Source organism: Chiloscyllium plagiosum, chromosome 2 (assembly GCF_004010195.1).
Source record: "Chiloscyllium plagiosum isolate BGI_BamShark_2017 chromosome 2, ASM401019v2, whole genome shotgun sequence".
Taxonomy (NCBI): Eukaryota; Metazoa; Chordata; class Chondrichthyes; order Orectolobiformes; family Hemiscylliidae; genus Chiloscyllium; species Chiloscyllium plagiosum.
In genome coordinates, this window is record NC_057711.1 from 98,466,898 (window position 1) to 98,484,531 (window position 17,634).

General features: G+C 39.0%; 1 protein-coding gene across 42 annotated transcripts in view; it reads left to right on the top strand.

The window, feature by feature from the left end:
• Positions 1-17,634, top strand: part of LOC122562121 (receptor-type tyrosine-protein phosphatase delta) — a 2,454,643-nt gene that overhangs the window by 448,553 nt on the left and 1,988,456 nt on the right. The gene's annotated exons all lie outside the window — the stretch shown is intronic.

The following is a 17,634-nucleotide window of genomic DNA, read 5'->3' on the forward strand; positions in this document are numbered from 1 at the left end:
CTATGCTTCCTTGACTCATCTTTGTTGACTATGGCATTCTTATTATGAGCTGATGTAGTAGACCAAAGCAAGACTTTTTTTTGCATTTACTCATGGAATGTTGGTTTTGCAAGCTGGGCTAGCATTAATTGCTTATTCCTAATTGCCCTTGAAAATGTGGTGGTGAGCTGCTGCCTTAAATGACTGGAGTCCTTGTGTTGTAGGTGAACCCACAATGAAAAGGAGTTCTACAATTTTAACACAGCAACATTAAAGGAATGGCAATATTTTTCCAAGTCAGGATGATGAACAGTTTGGGGGAGGTGGGCAGACTTGAATATGATGACATTCCCATGTATCTGTTGGCAATTTCCTTCCAGATGGCAGTAGTTGTGGGTTTTGAAAGTGCTTTCTAAGGATCTTTGGTGAATTTCTGCAGTGCATTTTACAGATTGTAAACACGAATGCTACCGAGTGTCAGTGATGAAGCAAGTGAATATTGTGCCAATCAAGCAGGTTGCTTTCTCCTGGATGATGTCAAGCTTCTTCAGTGTTGTTGGAGCTGCACTCATACAGCAAATGGGGAGTATTCCATCACACTCCTGACTTATGCCAGGCTTTGGGGAGTTGTATGATAATACCAGGATGTTGATAGTGGGGAATCAGTGATGGTACTGTCATTACATTTCAAGGGCAATAATCAGATTGTCTCTTATTGAGACAGACATTGCCTGACATTTATCTGGTGCAAGTAGACTTATACAACATGGAATCAGGCCCTTCAGCCCAACTTGTTCGTGCCAACCAGGTTTCATGGACTTGTTTTACTTGCCCTTATCCCTCTAAGAACCTTCCTTATCCAAGTACCTGTCCAAAAGTCTTTTAAATGTTTAATTATATCTGCATCTACCATTTCCTCTGGCAGCTTGTTCCATTTATGAACCACCCTCTGTGTGAAAAGGTTGCCCCTCATTTCCCTTTTAAATCTTTTCCCTCTTACCTTAAACATATGCCCTCTAGTTTTGGACTCCACCACCCTGGGAAGAAAAACTTTGGCTATTCACCTTATCAATGCCCCTCATGATTTTATAAATCTCTAAGTTAATCTCCTAACCTTTTGTGGTGCAGGAAAAAAGTCCCAGCTATCCAGCCACTCCTCATATCTCAAACCTTCCAATCTCTGTGACATCCTTGTAAATCTTTTTTGCACACTTTTCAGTTTAGTAACATCCTTCCTAAAGCAAAGTAATGCAAATTGTGTGCAGTACTTCAAATGTGGACTTTAGCAATGTCTTGTGCAGCTACAACATGACATCCCAACTCCTTCAGTCAATGCTCTGATAGATGAAGGTAAGCAAGCTAGACCTTTACCTTCACCTCCCTGTCCACCTGTGATGCCACTTTCAAAGAATTATGTATCAGCACCCCTAGATGTCTCTGTTCAAACAAAATTCAGGAAGGCTCTACCATTAACTGTGGAAGTCCTGCCCTGGTTTGTCTTGTCACAATGCAACTTCCCTATTTATCTGAATTAAACTCCATCTGTCATTCCTTGGCCCACTGGCTGAGTTGATCAAAATGCTGTTGTACTCTTAGATGACCTTCACTATCCACTGTATGAATTTTGGTGTCATCCACAAACTTAGTAACTATTCCTCCTATATTCTCATCCAAATCCTATATATAAATAATGAACAACATTGGGCCCAGTAACGATCCTTGTGGCACACTGCTGGTCAGAGACCTCCAGTCTGAACAACAACCCTCTACCAACACCCTCTTTATTTTACCATCAAGATAATTTTGTATCCAATTTGCTAGCTCTCCCTGAATCCCATGTGATCTAACCTTACTGATCAATTTACCTTGTCAAAAGCATTGCTAAAGTCCATCTGCCTCTCTGCCTTCATCTATAATTGTCTCACAATAGGTAACATTAATTTCCACTCCTTTATTCTCATTTTGCATCCTTGAGATTTTGCTGAGGATTTTGGAGTTGGAGTGAGTCCAAAAAGCTTTCGGATTTTCACACATCTGCCAGTGGAACTTTTGAAGTTGCATAACATCTTGATCCAAATGTATGGTGATCAGGATTTTCAATAAGTGCATCAAAGATTTCAGTACCTCAAATTCTGAGAATGTTTTCCCTCAGATTAACATTGAATAATGATTTTATGGATTTCTTGCAAACATGAAGTGCCAGGTGGAGTAAATTGTTTGCACATATTTTGGTTTTTCATTTGTTGTTGGATTTCAATGCCATCACTATCCTGCTGACCCAGCAGCTTAGTTCTTTTAACCTCCTTAATTCCAATAAGTATCTCTTTCAGTGAGCTTTTATCTCAGATGTGATTGGCATTTCCTTCAGAAGAAGTTTGATATCTGACATTAGCCATACATTCCATTTTCTTGTATATTGACGCGTATGTGGTATTTGCACAGCAAATCATTAGAAAGATAGACATTCAATGGTGTTTTATTTCTTAAATAACTGAATAAAATGGATAATTGCATCTTCATGAAATTGACTACAGAAGAGTCAGGTAATCTTTTGTGTTTTCTGTGCAGGGTCAAATGTTGTGGAATATGGGGTGGTACAGTGACTAGCACTGCTGCCTCACAGGGACCTGGGTTCGATTCCTACTTTGAGCGACTGTCTGTGTGGACTCGCACATTCTCCCTGTGTCTTTGTGGATTTACTCCAGTGGTCTTTTTCCTCCCACAATCCAAAGATGTGCAGGTTAGGTGAATTGGCCATGCTAAATTGCCCACGGTGTTAGGTGCATTGGTCAGGGTAAATGTAGGGGAATGGGTCTGGGTGGATTACTCTTCGGAGGGTTGGGGTGGACTTGTTGGACCAAAGTGGCTGTTTCCATTCTGTAGGGAATCTAATCTAATCTAATATCTCTGGGAAAGTGCTAAAGATATAAAATGCCCTTCCCAGTTGCTGATTAATTGTCTTTTAACAGTACAATGGCAATAACCGCCAAGGGTCTTGGCATTGCAAAGGCTGATCAGGACTGTCAATGAGTTAGCAAACATTATTCATTGTGTAATGAATTGTTAAGCAAACAACTCTATGGACTACACCTGGAAATGGTAAGCAACATGGGAAGATGGGGGTTAAAAGGCAGCTTCCTGAGAGCAGGATGAAAGTTTGCATTTCAGATCTTGGAACTTTAAAGTTGGTTCAAGCTGTGTAACAGCAAGCATTGGAAACTCTTTTGCAAATATTTGCATGTAACTCATTTAAAAGCCAACTCACTGGAATCAAGTTCTCACCTTCCAAGTGAGCAGTGCATATCTTGTAAATTCAGGCTACATGTTAGAGGCGTGTAGCAATCATGTACTGCATTTGCTGCCTTAGCCTGTGTGAATTGAATTGAATTGATGTATGCAGCTGGTGGTGAAGAAAACAAATGGTATGATGACCTTCATAGTGAAAAGACTTGAGTATAGGAGCTGGGAGGTTTTGTTGCAAGTATGCAGGGCCTTGGTGAAATCATATCTGGAGTAATGTGTGCAATTTTGATCTCCTTATCTGAGGCAGAGTTTTCTGGCTATGGAAGAAACATATCAAAGTTTTCCCAGAACTGATTTCCTGTGATAGTAGGACTGAGATATGAAAAAAGATTGGATTGCAAATGCAGGAACAATGTTTTGATGACTGGGGAGTCCAGAACTAGGGGTCACATTATAATGACATTGGGTACTAGATTAGAGTGGTGCTGGAAAAGCACAGCAGTTCAGGCAGCATTCGAGGAGCAGGATAATCAACGATTCGGGCAAAAGCCCTTCATCAAGAATAGATTATTCTATTCCTGATGAAGGGCTTTTGCCCGAAATGTCGATTTTCCTGCTCCTCGGATACTGCCTGAACTGCTGTGCTTTTCCAGCACCACTCTAATCTAGAATCTGGTTTCCAGCATCTGCAGTCCTGGTTTTTACCTAATGATATTGGGTAGGCCATTTAGAACTGAATGAAGAGAAATTTCTTCACATAGAGAGTGGTGATCTTTTGGAATTCTCTGCTATGGAAAGAAGTTGAGGCCAAAACATTGGATGTATTCAAGAAGAAGTTAAATATAGTTCTTGGAGTTTGAGGGAACAAAGTAATAAGTTAAATGATCAACCTCATCGTATTGAGTAGCAGAGAAGGTTAGAAGGACTGAATGGCCGCCTCCTTTTTCAATGTTTCTATGAGACTGTAGATGAAATCTTCAACGGGTATGGAGGGTAAAAAAGGGAAGGAGGGAGACTCCATTGTAATGGGTGTAAGTTAAGGAGGTGGTAAATGTTGGTTTGGAGATAGGGTGGAGGGGCCAGAATATATTGCTGTCTTCCTTCATAGAGCCTGAATGATACTTCTGGCCAGCAGGGTATGAATAGCTCTCCAATTTGAGGAACAAGGATCTTCAACCAAGTAAGATAATGGCGTTGGTGATGATTTCTTCTCTGCCCCTACCCTAGAATTCACCAAGCTACTCTCTAATGTAAGGAGAATATAATTCATTGGGAGATGTTATTTCATTGCAGGAATTTTACCTGCAATATAACCGTCACAAAGGGGCTGAATCACAATTTGGACAGATAGAAAACAAACTTCCAAACTTGTTTTGTCTTCGCTTCATTAAAAGCGAATCCTTCAAGCCAACATTGTTTCAACAACCATTTTGTGGATTATTTAACTAAATGACTTCATTTTTTGCTTACCCTTTTAATAATCGAAGTGTGAGCTACCTTTTCAGAAATAATCTATTCTTTTGTATGTGTTTTAGCAGGCCTGTTTGTTGTAAACAATAAATCTTGTTTTTAAATTTAACAATTTAAAAAAACCTAAACAGAAATTGCTGGGAAAACTCAGCAGGCCTGGCAGTATATGTGGAGAGAAAGCAGAGTTAATGTTTGAAGTCCAGCGACCATTCTTGAGCACTGGACCTGAAATATTAACTCTGCTTTTTCTTCACAAATGCTACCAGACCTGTTGAGTTTTCTCAGCAATCTCTAATTTTGTTTCAGAATCCCAACTTCCAAAGTTCTTTGTTTTTGACACATCTGTCACTTCTCTGTTCTTTCAAGTCAGGAAACCCAGAGGTTTAAAACACTCCATCTTGTAAATGCAACTTGTTGCAGTCAGTTGAGAGGTGGGAAAAGGGAGAAATTATTTTCGATCACTCCTTGCTGTTTGCAGCAGCATCTCAAATCAATCAAAAGTGTAATAAACCCCGTGGAAAGAAAGGAAGTGCATATAAAGGAGGGTAGGAACATATCAAAACATGATGTAACAAGAAAACGGGAAAGAGAGAAAACACAATAAGTGTATTAAAAAAAATTCTTATATTTAACAACAGCCACCTGTCACATGAGGTCAGAAACATATAGTGAGCACAAGATAATTAAAGTTATTAATAATTATTGCCTGCAAGTACTCGCAAGGGAAGGTGTGTAATAATTTCACCCCAAGCGGAGAGTACCTCAGCAAGTTAATGTTTTCAATATAAATAGGATGTGAGTTCTAAACAGGCTACCAGACCAAAACAAATAAATCCCAAAGGAAAGATGGTAGTTAAAACTGAGTGCTGAGAAAAGCTAAATGAGATGTGTAAAGCATCAATCATTAGGCAAGAAAGAGACGAGACTGAGGGGAAATGTTAATTTGGAATTCATTAGTGTGCTACCCATGTCCAAAAATATGGGCAGCCTAATTATTGACAACTGGCACCCCATAAATCTACAATTCCATACATAATTGAATTGGCCATCAGGAATTAAACTTGAGAATGGATAACATGGTAAACAGCACATTTCCTGTGAAATGGCAAAGATTCTGTCTGACCACTGTCCTTGATGACTTTGTGAAAGGAATATCGCCTATGGCTTTTTTTGGGCCTAATTTTGTATTGTCATTCAACTTTCAGAAATATTTTGCAAAGTTTATTTGCAGAGTTCAAAGTGGTGGAACAGCAATATGGATATTGATAAGAAACTGACCAAGGAAGAAAATGAAACACTACATCAATGACTTTGATGCAGGAAACTCTGTGAGTTGCTGAAATAACCAGATGTCAAGCAACAAGGGAATCAGAAGGCAATTCAAAAATAAGAAATATGGATTTAACTTGAACTTGTTAATGGTTCTGACATTTAATATTGACGAAAGTACTGACCTGGAGTTAGAAAGGAAAAAGTTGTGAATCACTTACTTATGAATAAAAAATCTAAGAATGGATTTGCAGGAGACATCACAAGCATTGCACTCAGTGCTCACCACGTCCAATTCATCTAGTGCAACAACATAAAGCACCAATACAACATGAAACCACCTCACCAACAGAATAGGTAAGGCTATGATATTTCAGTCAGTATCCAGTTCTGCTTTTCAAGATCCAAAATAGATATTGAAGCAGTGAAGGAAATGCAAAGCTCCAAGCTGATCTTGAAATTTTGATACAAAATTGCTGGAGAAACTCAGAAAGTCATCATCTTTAGAACAGAGTCACTGGACTCAAAATGTTAACTCTGTTTTCTGTCCACATATTTTGTTCATCCTGCTGCATTTCTCCAGCAATTTTGTCTTTGTTTCAGCTTTACAGCACCCACAGTTCTTTGATTTATTTTAGCCCAAAGTTTCGATGTCTGAATAAATGAAGTCCCTTGGATCTTTTCTTGAAAAGAGCTGTTTGAAAAACTCTGGAATATGGCTTCACATTTAATTCAAATAGTAGAACAAGATATTACAAGTTCCAACTTGATGGTGATTGTTTAGTGTCATCAATATATAAAATAGAGTTGTGCATAGAATATTGAGAGCATAACTTCCAGAATAATTTAAGAACCTTTAGATGCTGTAATGAGGAACTTCAGCATCTTTTTATATGCATGAACTAATGTACACCAAATGGCCCTCCTCACCTATGTCTGTTAGTCAGCATATTCTTCACACTTTTAGATAGTTATCAAATGCCATAACATTCGTTAGCGAGATCATGTCTAGCTGCCAGTGCATTCAAAGATCAAGACGTGAATATAATAAAAACAAAATTCTGGAGAAACCCATCAGGTCCAGTGTGCATATGTGGTGAGAGAAACACTTGACTTATAGAGTCCAATGTGACACTTCTTCAGAACGCAAGAAATGACTGGACTTTTCCAGAATTTGAAGTGACAGATTTTGTAGTTGGAGTTATGTTAAGACATAATGTTTACCTTAGAGTAAATAAAGTTTATTCAGATTGGCAAAGAAAGTCCAGCACAGCAACAAGTAATTGTGTCCAACTATTATTTATCCTCCACACCAGCTGTGTTCCCAATTGCTCATTGTTCCCTGTACCCATATCACTAAACTCCCATACATTCAAATGCTAAGTTTGGTGTTAAATACTCCCATGTCAATTGTTTTATTTATGAACTTTGGAACGACAGTAACTGGCTCAGTGGCATAATGGTGAGCACTGCTACCTTATCGCACCTGAGTTCACTTCCAGGCTTGGTTAACTGTCTGTGTGGAGTTTGCACATTATTCATGTTTCTGCTGGGTCCTCCAGTTTCCTTTCACAGTCCAAAAATGTGCAAGTTGAGTGGAATAGCCCTGTCAAATTACCCCATAGCATCCACGGATGTGTATTATAGGTGAATTAACCATGCTAAATGCAGGGTTACAGGCATATTCATTGTTTGAAGGATCGGTCCAGACTCAATTGGCTGAAAGGCTTCTATCCACACTGCAAATGTTCTACATTTCCCAATTTCTCAACTCCCAAGGAAGAGTTTATCCTACTCCCTATCCCATATCTATTACATATAACCTTTTCTTTTGTTGTAGATCTCCTGACAACTCAAGAATTGGAGTTGATTCTTTAAATCTCACAAGCATTGAATTTTTTTAATCAAAAATTTGGTCACAAAATAAGATTCCTGACTTAATGCTTGTGTCTGCTGAAATGGATGTCAAATTAATGAAGGATGTTGGGATTCAAACACCATTTTTCTGTTAATTAATGTTGCAACTGCAGTTTCCTCAATCTGTCCACAAACAATGGCTGTTTGCAGTGCTAGTTACTCAAAAAATCTATAGGCTGTAATTTTCAAAAGCTGAATGTAAAGTCAAGGAATAGGTATCACGTCATTACCTTTGGGAGTTTTAATACTTAAGGACTTCTTTACATTTAATACGACACCCCTTGGTGTATTCTTTCAATGTCCCTGCCATTTCAATCTGCTACTGTCTGTTTCCTTTATCCTCACCTTTACATTTTTAAACCCTTCACTTTAATTTGTGCCTTCAGGCTGATGTAGTCTCTTCCCTACGAGGCTGTCCAGTCTTCCAAATGGGTGGTTGACAATTAGCAGCACAGCTCATGCTGACAGCCTGCATCGTCCAACTAAATGAAGCCCAATTACTGTCTAGCCAGCATCATTGTACAGGTGGAATCGACTTTGTGCCTAGTGTGCAAGGAAAAGAAAAATGAGTCTCAGTTTGTACACTCTCGACTTCATTTCTGCCAATTATATCAAATCATCCTGTAATCCTTTGTTTCTCTGCCAAAAAGACATTGTGAATTTTTCAAATTTCTGTTCATACCTGAATTTCTTCAGAATAGCAGGAGTCCTGTGAATTTGCACCATAACTTCTTTTTGTAATTACTATATCAAATTACATCCGCAAGAAAATGTGAGCACATGGACAAATTTATAATCCCTATCCCTCTTTATAGCATGTAGTCGATTGCATGCTCCGACTGTGTCCTGAACACAGCTTTATATTGATTTAGCATTACATCACAACTTTTGTATCATATGTAAAATCTGTTATCCTATTAGTTTTTTATGGCTTTATTTACTTGAAGTGCTGCTTCTAATGAACCTGAACCCGAAGTCTCAAATCCTGAAGCATTTGCAAATGATTTATTATAACTTCAATTTCCCATTCCATCCCCTGTCATTTTTCTTATTAAAGCAACCTTTGATCATTGCAATTATTCACCAGCCTTGCAATTTCTGCATCACCTACAGATATGGATGTGACTCCCTCTCACCTAATATTCCAATGGTTAGTGAATGGAGTGGTTTTTAGACAGGTCAGGTGAATTGGCCATGCTAAATCGCCCATAGTGTTAGGTGCGTTAGTCAGGGGTAAATATGGGGAATGAGTATAGGTGGGTCACTCTTCGGAGGGTCAGTGTGGACTTGTTGGGCTGACGGACTTGTTTCCACACTGTAGGGAATCTGATCTAATCTAATCAAACCTCTGGAAGACTACCGTTCACTTCCATTCCCTTTAGGAAACTTCCTTGGGTGTTTTGGCCTTCACAACTTATTTTTTCAAGCCTCCCGGGTCTACATTGTAAATGTGCTCCATTTTGTAGAAAGCTGTTAGTAAGCTGATGTCAGATTTAAACTCCCATGCCTAGTTTGAAGCATACAGTCTGTTGTTTGTAATGACAGCTATTTTCCATGCGGCACAATTTCTGACATGAATTCTATCATAGATCTGTTTTATTCTCATGCTGATGCTTTTTACTTTAAATTTGATCTTTGATTATTTAATTCCTAATTTTGAAGAAATTAACTTTTTTTTTAGTTTTGTTGAGGTTTGCAACCTGTTTGATGTGTTCACATCACATATAAATTTGGTCATGTGCTCATTGTTTTTCGACATGTAATTTAATGCAGTCATTACAATCCATGAACTGTTACTGTGCAGTTTAGTCTGACATACTTGTTGCAGAATGATCCCTGTGCCAGACACCTTACTGAGCATTGCCAGTGTTATATTGGTTTTGAATGTCACTTCAAAGTGTAATATCACTCCAACCCCGCTACAGCAGCATTTATTCTCTAGACAAAGTCAGATTAGTGGGACTGCAAGAAAATAGTAAAAATTTGGATTTCTGAATACCAAGCAGGAAATCCTCGAACAAACCTCCCCAGTTCTCCAGGTTTGCACTACCGTGCTTCTGCCCCCATCCCTAATGTGAGGCTCCCAAGGTTGGCCTTCAAAGTAGCCAAAGCTTGTAGCATGACCAGGTCTGGTTTGTTGATCAAAGGTAGTCCATATTCACATCAGTGAGCATAGACAGCCCTTTTTTTTAAATCTAATTGTAAATAGGTGACGTTAGAAGAGAACTTCTCTTGAATTCTGCAGACTCAGGTTCCAGTTTCATGTGATTTGAATTCACCATTCCTCAGCCCATGCTTACTAGCTATTCTTAGAGTAAAGGCTTTGCTAAACTGTTTTTCTACATAATTTAAAATAAAAACAAACTGAGAAGACAGCTTAAGCTTTTGTTGTGAAAAAGTCACTCTTCATGCTACAGTTCTCAGTGGACTACATAAGACATCACACTGACAAATACCAAGTCACCAAAGTTTGCCTGGATCAATGGCATCTACTCAGAATTTCTCAAGTGAAATGACCAAAATGAAGGGTGTGATTTACTAAATAATCTCTCCAAACTCCTTGACCCTTACAATCCTTGAATTTGAGTATTATTACAAAATCATGGCTTTTCTTCTTCCAGTTTAAGGATGATAATAGTCCCAAATGATGCTGTGATATTGCCTTTTTCTCCACCGTGAACTGAAGCTACGTGGAGCGTGAGTAACACAGCTATGTAGTCAACAAGTGAGACACAAAGAAGGTCCAGTTTTGACCTTGTGCCTTAGACTGTGGGAGAACACAGAGCACCTGCACATCTATCCTGGGTAGATACTAATTTCCTCACTTGGCATCCTGGTGGGTGAGTGAATGCAGAATCAGACTGCATATACCATTGTAAATGTGTTTCTATCATGCAAAAGTGATAGGAGTGGCTGCAGCTGCAGTATTGCAGGAGTTAAACCAAATTTTTCAAGCTTGTGCTGCATTAATTGAGATTTGAGTTCTGTGAACACTACGTTTATCATCTAGTATCATGATTTTCTTTATGAAGCTGTCTGGCTGGATGCATATCTGCAATCCTTGGCCTCATTCCACAAATCTACTACGTGTTAATTAATGCTTTCTCCTTCAGTTTGAGACTGGTACAAGACATATCTTTCATGTGCAATGAGGTAAAATGTGTGTAATATTCCTTAGCTAGTCCTCAAGCGCTTATGAATTTGATTTATCCTTTACTCTGTCCATTTAAATCCATTCTCCATCTCAATCAATGTTGAATGTATACACTATGACCTGGTTTGGCTATGTTGCAGTGTTTTTTCCTTCTTCTCATAATTGCTAATGCATACAATCACTTGGTTTTTTACTTTAGTGACATTTCTTCCTAATCATTTGTGAGGCTTAAATAATAACCACAACTTGCATTTATAAGAGTATATTTAATAAAATAAATTATCCAATTACTTTTCAAAGGACTGTTGGCAAACACAATTTGTTGAGCTATAAATTACATTATGAAAGACAACCAAAGGAATGGCTGAATATTAAGTCACATCCTGAACGTGAAATCAGTAGAAGGCAGAGTGAGAACATTGGGAATAATGCCTAATGTATGGCTTTACAACGGTCACCATTGGTGGGACAAAACAGACCAGGAATGGTCAAAAATTCAGAATTAAAGGAGGGCAGATAGCTTGGAAGGTTGCAGAGCTGGAGGTTTTGATTTAAGGATGGATGAGAGATGAAATTAGTTGAGAACAAAGATGAGATACATTGGCAGAGAACAGTTATAGCCCAAATAACAAGTGATGCATGAGTGGGTCTTGGTGCAAATAACAATAAAGTTTTGAGTGATTTCAAATTTTCAGGTCATGATCAATGATAGTCTGTGGTTTGTGAGACAATCTTTGACCCAGGAACCATGAAAATTTGTCACTTTTTAAAGATTATTTGAAATGGATATCAATTGCAAAATACAATTATTAATAATTGTTGGAATAATAAATACAGGTCCATGTGACCTTGTGGCCCTTGATCTGCAAACTGTACCAACAAAAAGAAAGTTCAGAAAGAGACAAAGTGGCTGGTGGACAGAAGGGAAAAGACAGAGGAGCTAAAAAGTGAAGTCAACAAGTATAGATGCAAAGAACGAGTCGACAGAAATAGAAGGGGGAAGAAAAGAGGAACACAATTTTTGAAAGGAGAAATAACAAATAACTCACAGGGAGAGGTTTTTTTTATCTGCTTGCCAGAATAGGTGATAGGAGTTTTTGGAGGCACCATGTGAGTTGGCTAAAAAGGTTTGAAATCTGGAATACAGCATGTTCAGGTCCGAGTTACTAAAAAGCAGAGAAATTGTGAATTGGGATGTTTATTTGTCAGTTGAAAGAAATTCAAAAAACTGCACTGTAAGAATTATCATGATGATGATCATACCCATCAATTGAGCTGAAAACTGTTGCTACATGAGACTGCTGACCTACCCTGTATGAATAAGAACAGCATATTATGTGTAACAACATATGTGTCACATGTGTCACAAAGGTGCTTGTGTTATAAGATGCATCTTTGTTCTGACGACTCTTTAGCTTCCTACTGCAAGTTATCACCTGCCTGTTAATTCATGCTTAATTTAGATTTGCATCAAAGTAAAAGCTGCAAGAGTTTGAAATGTATTGGTAATTTATAATTTGGTGGTTCATTAGTAAATTCAGCTATTTTGGTTGATGGTTCTCTCATGGGTATCTTCACGATTTATAATGTGAAGTTGAGAGGGATCAAAAATATGGTTGGGAACTACAGTAGCAGATATACTGATGTGCAAGTGGGCTTCGGAGAATGATACAGAGGTGGAAGTCAATAGTTCTGTGATGACTTAGCTGTGAGATTGGAAGTTCATCACGTTGTTGTGTTGCTCAGGTTATGAAATATTCCATTTCCATTCTAGCTGTAACAGTGTATAAATATTGCTTATGTGGCCAACAGCTTTTAAGACACTGACTGCAACAAATATTTTGTTTAAAAAAAGTCAAAACAACAGCAGTTTTAAAGAGAGAAGAACAGACAAAGGAAGCACATGGTGAGGTCAGTGCAGGAGAGAGAAAGAAAGAAACTGACACCACAGTGCACCTGCACAGATACTGCCTTTGCTGTTTGAATTCATGTATCGCTGGACATTGGAGTGTGTCTGGGAAAATTAAGAAGCAGTGAAATTCACAACTGATCTTGGAGGAACTGTTTGGGCGAAGTTCACAGCACGGAAACAGAGAAGTGAATTGTTTTAAGTTTGTAGGTTCTTTCTTGATTATATGTTTTTTTAGATATGTCTCTTGATTAGACGTAAAATATAAGACATAACTATTAATTTAACCTGGGGCAGAGTTTTGTGGAGGAATAAGATGGTGTTATTTTCTGGGTCTGTAGATGGTGTAGGAGCAAAAATGGCCTTTCGTAGAGTGATATGTGCTTCTTGTCAGATGTGGGAGTTTAAAGAGAGTTTAAGGGTTACTGCGGATTATATCTGCAATAAATACTGTTGGTTGCGAATCCTATCAGAGTGAATGAATCAGTTGGAGAGACAGTTAGAGGCAATGAGGAATTTGCAACAGTAACAATATATGATGGAAGGCAGTTATAGGAAGGGGAAAAGTTGCAGATACAATCACATAGATGGGGGTTAATTCCAGAAAAGGAAAGAGAAGTCGGCAGCTAGTGCAGGAGTCTTCTTTGGCAATCCCCACTTCAAATAAGTATGCTGTTTTGGAAAATGTAGGGGATGATTTATTCACAGGGGAACATAGCACGAACAGTTACGTTTATGGTATTGAAACTGGCTCGAATGCAATGAGGGGTTCATCAGATTCCAAGAGATCAATTGTGTTAGGGGAGTCTCTAGTCCGAGGAACAGACAGACGTTTCTTTGGCCAGAATGGTGTATTGCTTCCCTGGTGCCAGGATCAAGGATGTCTCAGAGAGGGCGCAGAATGTCCTCAAGTGGGAGAGGGGCCAGAAAGAGGTTATTGTCCACATTGGAACCAGTGACATAGAAAGGGAAAAGGTTGAGATTCTGAAGGGAGATTACAAGAAGTTAGGCAGAAATTTAAAAAGGAGGTCTTCAAGGGTAGTAATATCTGGATTACTTCCAATGATACGAGCTAGTGAGGGCAGAAATAGGAGGACAAAGCAGATGAATGCATGGCTGAGGAGCTGGTGTATGGGTGAAGGATTCATATTTTTGGATCATTGGAAGCTCTTTTGGGGTAGAAGTGACCTGTACAAAAAGAACGGATTGCACATAAATTGGAAGGGGACTAATATACTGGCAGGGAGATTTGCTAGAGCTGCTCGGAAGCAGACCCAATTATATCATTAGAAACTCTAGGCTCATGATAGACATCGATACTTTTATGACTGTGCACTTGTTTATAGATAACATGCTTCAAGAATGCAATACTGCCAACCATACCTTTGCAGAGGCACAACTAAGTCAGTCAAGTGCAATAAATTATTCATGTAAACTGCATTATTGCATGCATAAGGGGATTCTTTCAGACAGTTCTTCAGTAATTTGTCAGATTTCAGCTTCAGTTTCTGCTTATTACATGAATGTGAACACTGCTGTCAATGTGCCACATGGTAGTACCAGCAAGGCTGGTACCTCAATCTGTGACAAGCCTGCTATGTTGAATTGATAGTCTCTCGTTTTGCTAAATACCAATCATATCTGGTTGTAAGTTTGCTCACTGAGCGGGAAGGTTCATTTTCAGATGTTTCATCACCATGCTAGGTAACACCATCAGTGAGCCTCTGGTGAAATGCTGGTATTCTGTTCTGCTTTATATGTCTTGGTGTGTTAAGGTGGGTGATATCATTTCTGATTCTTTTTCTCAGAGGTTGCTAAATGTGGTCCAAATCGATGTGTTTATTGATGGAGTTCCAATCTGAATGCTAGTTTGTTGTCACCACCATCCCAACACCCACAAACGGAGCTGCATCAGGACATTCATTAAATGGGCCATAACAGACTGCAGTACACAGGAACTACGAGGGTCAGAAACGAAATACTTATACAGCGTATTCAAGAACAACAGGTAGCTGATAAACACAGTCGACTGATTCTTAAACACCAAACCCAAACAAGTAGACACAACACAGTCAGAAATCCTAGCCGCATTACCATACATCAAAGACATCTCGGAGATGAATACCAGACTACTCCGACCTCTTGGCATCATGGTAGCCCACAAACCTACCAACACACTGAAACAGCTACTGATGAACCTAAAGAACCCTTTACCAACAACCAGCAAAATGAATGCCATTTACAAAATATCCTGCAAGGACTGTAACAAACACTACCTTGGACAGACAGGCAGAAAACTAGCTACCAGGATACATTAACACCAACCAGCCATCAAAAGACATGATCCACTATCACGAGTGTCCTTACAAACAGACATAGGAGGACACCACTTCAACTGAGATAACACATTCATCCTAGGACAGGCTAAACAGAGACATGCACGGGAATTTCTAGAGGCCTGGCATTCAAACTGGAACCCCATCAAAAAACACATTGATTTGGTCCCCATTTGCCAACCTCTGAGAAAAAGAACAGGAAATGATATCACCCACCTTAACAGATCTAGACACACAAATAGAAAGTGAGTCAGAGCACCAGCGCTTTAATGGAGGCTCACTGATTATGTCACCGAGTATGATGACAAAACATCTGAAAACAAACCTAGCAGCTCAGTGAGCAAACTTACATCCAGAACCTCAACCTGAGCTACAAAGCTTCTCAAAAATTGCAAACAATCATAGCTTTGAAATAAACCAGACCTATCTGCTAATGAAGCCCACTATTATTTTCAGACTGATACCAATGCAGCACTCTCTGTACAATTTGAGATCAATTTAGTCCACTGATTCTAAGATTATTCCAGGACATATCTTGTAAATTCAGGCCAGATTCCATGATCCTCAAGCTGATTCTGGTCCTTCAGAGGTTTGTCTGAGATTTGTTGTTTCAGAAGCTGATGTCATCTTTTTAGAGTCATGGAGTCATAGAGATATGCAGCATGGAAACAGATCATTTAGTCCAACTCATCCATGCAAACCAAATATTCTAAATACATCAAGTCCCATTTGCCAGAATTTGGCTCATATTCCCCTTAAAGCCTTCCTATTCATAAACCCATCCAAGTGCCTTTTAAATGTTATGATTGTACCAGGCTCCACCACTTCCGCTGACAAATCATTCCAAACAGGCACCACCCTCTGCGTGAAAAAGTTGTCCCTGAGGTCCCTTTTAATTCTTTTCCCCTATCATCTTTAACCTATGTCCTCTCACTTAAAACAATGCACACAATTTGTTGACTCATTAATATTCAGAGATCTCTACCTTTATCTGGCAGTTTGTTTGAAGTAATTTTTCATTGGTAGGTCTCCATAACTTCCCACTACATACCTTTTTAGGCCAGCTATAAGAATCACAATAGTTACAACTATGTGTCTGATTCTTCAATGTATTCTGAAATGGTCTGGCAAGCCACTCAGTTATATAAAATGGCCTAGCAAACACATTTGTATAAATGTCTGAAAAAATCAAATTAAAATGAATGTGCACTGATTAATCTCCATTGACCTATGAATTGGAAAGTTCAAATATACATCCTGCCCAGTGAACCTTGCAATATTCTCCTCACGAACATCTGGGTGCATTGTTAAAGTTGAAGAGATAATCTCCTGATCAGATAAGTAACAACCGAACAGACATTCTGTCTGAATCATAGCACTCAAAAGGCAGACCCAACAGAGATGGCAGGACAACAGTATGGCATGGCATATATCATAACATAAAACACACAAGAACTTGGTGTTTACCAATTACCATTCTTCCTCAACTGCTCCATATTGAACACCAGGGGCATTGATTGGCACAAGGACACAGAATGTACAATTGGTGAGGAATGTCAGTGTCCATCAGCAAGTCTGACTTGGCAACACCGCTACTGGCCAAGTTGACTGAATCTTGAAGGACACAGCTACTAGACTGGGCAAGTGATGAGAGAGTCAACAAGAGGAAAAACCAGTGTGACCTTGCACTTGTCCAGATATACAGGTTTGGTAATCATCTCTGTGCCTATGGAAAAGTCCTACCTGCACACTGAGGATATCCTCTGTTGTGGTGTGAGGTACTACTGCCGTGCTACTTGGATGTTCAGCGCAAGTACTAGATCTTTGCTGAATCTTTACCATACTATGTGTTGACCAAAACAATACATTTTATTCAATCTCATGATATGGGCTTATCTTTCACTCTTTTGTTACTGTCAGTTGGCAATTCAGCGAAGACTGAAAATGACAAGCTGATAATGCGATTTCGACAAGTTGAGCGAGTAGGTCAGCTACTCAACATTTCTGAATGAAGATGCCAGGTAGCTGAACTATAATATGGGTAAATATGAGATTATCCACTTCACTAGGAAAAAAAAACAGGAAGGCATTATAATTTGAATGGTGATAAAATAGAAAAGGAGGAGATGAAACAAGACCCGGATGTGCAAATATACTAGTTGCTGAAGATAAGCATTTAGGTACAACAGGTGGTGAAGAAGGCAAATGATACATTTGCCTTCATTGTGGGAGGATTCAAGTACAGGAGCAGGGATGTCTTGATACACTTGTACAAATCTTCGAGGAGAAAATGAGGACTGCAGATGCTGGAGATCAGAGCTGAAAATGTGTTGCTGGAAGAAGAAGGCTTTCCTGAA